The following is a 3365-nucleotide window of genomic DNA, read 5'->3' on the forward strand; positions in this document are numbered from 1 at the left end:
TCTTCCTCTACGCCGGGAGAGAAACGCAAACAGGGTGTCGGGTGGTAGATCACGGCGACGAGAGACGCTTAATTTTCGTTGCATTTATTAACAGCTGTTGTTATTCTCCATATATTGATATTACTGTTGTTATTATTACTATTATAACATAATATCATAACTGTTGTTGTTATTATTATCATATATTGTTATAACTGCTGTTATTATTAGTTTAGACAAGTACATACTGCAGACCCTTATCTGTTGATAAACGAGTTATTTTTCAAAGTTGGCATCGATCTTAAAGAAACATCTTGTTTAAATTTCGGTTCACCAGTGGGATTCACATGACCTTACTCCATATTTTTTTCCAGGATCATTTGACCTTGGATTGCCTCCTGTGAACTGATTCAGGTCTAGTCCCTGTGGTATCAATATCTATTAACCATGTTTGTATCAATTTACGTCGACTCTTTCTAATGTTCCGATTATTTTTGTATTCTTGTGTTTGCATCTTTTTTAAATGTGTACACACACTATTGCACTTGTATTTCTAATTTCTAAATATCCATGTCTATACCTATATCGATATCTGTATCTGTATTTTTATATTTTCATCTGTATCTATCTATCTATAAGCCTATCTTAAAAAAAAAAAAAAAAAAAAAAAAAACAAAAAAAAAAAAAAAAAAAAAAACAAAAAAAAATAGTAATATATATAATTAATATTATATATATATATATATATAATATATATGGTGGGTGTTGTTGGAGTGGTGTGTGTGTGTTGTGTGTAGTTGTCGCTGTGTTGTGTGTGTGTGTGTGCAATCAGTAGTGTTGCCATGTTGACTATCTTATTACAATATTCGAGGACCGAGACTATTGAACCAGGTATTTGAAGCATGCGTTCAAATGCTTGTTTTGTCTATGTATTTATATTTTCGTTTTACTGAAATAAACTGTTAAATAGTCGTTATGTAACAATGTTCCCTTGAACTTCAATATAAATCAATCCCTGAAAACTTTCCGTGCATGACAACCAGGGTAACCGTAAAAAATAATGTATGGAGTGGTTACCTTGACGAAAACTAAGCCACTTTCCATCTATGGCAAAAGATGCACAAACCGAAGATAAGGGAGATACAGGACAGAGAAGAGAGAAGACCCTTTTATTTTCTGTCCCCATCCATGTTTACGTTGCGAGGACCAAAACAAATTTGTCGCGTAACTCATTACTGCGATCTATCAAGTAGTCTATGGGTTGCTACGCGCTTGTGAGAACGATTATTTTGTAAATAACAGCGTTTTTTTCCCGAATTGATGTATGTAATGCGTTCTTTTAGTATTATATTATTTTACGTGTTTTGGTAATTATTCATGTTATTCTGTACAATAACGCTGTGCGCTTGCACGTTTTGCCACCGGGAGATTTGACAGGCCGTGCAAAGCCATTCGTTGAGATAAGCTGGTGAGAAATGCTTAATTTTAATTATGTTGCGTCGATTATTTTAAAGGCATATAGTGGATATACAGAACAAATAGACATTAGTATCTATCACAGCCTGACATTTAAGCCCACCAAGTGCCCCAAATGCCGAAAAAAGTTATGAGAAACCAAGCAATTCTGACCATAGACAGAAGCGAAGAAACGTTCGGTGTTTCGCTATATAAAGGTATGTGGTTTTACCCTGGGGGTCAAGGGGCAGAACCCCCTGGCTAGGGAATATATAGATCGTATTTCATTAAAGCCACGGGTTGTCCAGGCAAATATAATACTCCCAGGGTAGGGAATATATAGATCGTAGTGTATAAATCCCACAGGGTTAAAGTTAGGTTGGTTTATTGGTTAGGACGCAATTTACGATTACCACGGGGGAGCTGGATTATGTGAAACTCCATTTTTTTTTTTTTTTACGAACGATGGGTTTGATTTCCCGTAGAGTTTTCCCCGAAAGTTGACGCGTCGGTCCTTAGACTTTCAAAGGCGGCGGGGACGTCCGTAGAGTTTCACTATCCGATTTTAAGCGTTTTTTGTGTCCCCCCTACTGTCGGCCGGAGAATGCGACGGAAAGGATTCGTTCTCATCACACGAGAACAAATCTGATGATATAGATATTGTCAGGGAAGACCCGACTGTTATAGTCGGAAAATTTACCTCAATGTTTTGCTAAGCTTGGCTGAGGGAAATGTAATTTTCAACGGAAATATATCCTCAGTCAGCGCCATCTCTCGGTTCTCAATTGCGGTCATCCTTACTTTCCGTTTTTTTTTTTTTTTTTGACTGCGCATTTGTTGCCACTCGATATTCTTCTTCTATTGCTTTTTCTTTTTCCACATACAGATATTCAAACATAGCTTTTACTATTTTTAATGACTCTAGCACATAATGTTACTATATCGCAAAACCTCCATTCGCAGGATTACGGTGCTAAATGGCTTGCTTCGGTATTCCACATCATTTCGTCGATTTTTCATATTAGTTTGGGTAAACGATACCTTTTCTGATTGTATATCTCTCTCCCTCTGTGTGTATATATATTTGTATATATATATATATGTTTATATATATTTATGCATGTACATGTATATATATATGTATATATATGTATTATATATACACACATATTTGTGTATGTGTGTTTATATATGCTTATATATGTATGTAATCAGGTTAAACAATAGAAATAAGAGGTTAAGCATTTTTTAAAAATTTATTGGGATCTGAATTTGACACGAAATAGATGTGTCATTATCTATTCACGGAATTTGGCATTGATTATCTATACCTTATTTATCTATTTATTTTATTTATCTTTTCACTATTTATTTATCTATTATTTTATATATCTATAATACATTCCTCTATTCTCTATTCAACACTTGATTTCATTACAATCATTATGTTCTAATCTGAATGAAAAGGGAGTAGATCTTACGCTTTCAATGCTTTGTATTAAAATAACGTTATACAGACTAAAATAAATACCCATGTGTTTCCAAATCACGTACCCAACCTCGGTAAGTACGTGAAGATTTTTTTCTCTTTTATAACATGAACACCATATCAGTTCATCTATATGAGGAAGAGGAGACATATATCACAGATAAATAAATCTTACAAATCGGAATATAAACGCAGTCACAAAACTAAACAAGTAAGTGTATTACCAGTTTACAGTATGGTAGCTACAATATGGCAACGGCTATTGTAACAACAGCAATACTAATAATGATTATCATTAATAATAACAATGATAAAACAACACTAACAATAAAAACAACAACAACAACAATAAAGGTACAGTTTGAAAAATAAAAAATAAGAAGAGAAAAGGACCGGAAGAGATATGAAGCTGATTACATCGAAGGGTTGATTGACAGGAAGA

This window comes from Penaeus monodon, chromosome 11, assembly GCF_015228065.2.
Source record: "Penaeus monodon isolate SGIC_2016 chromosome 11, NSTDA_Pmon_1, whole genome shotgun sequence".
NCBI lineage: Eukaryota > Metazoa > Arthropoda > Malacostraca > Decapoda > Penaeidae > Penaeus > Penaeus monodon.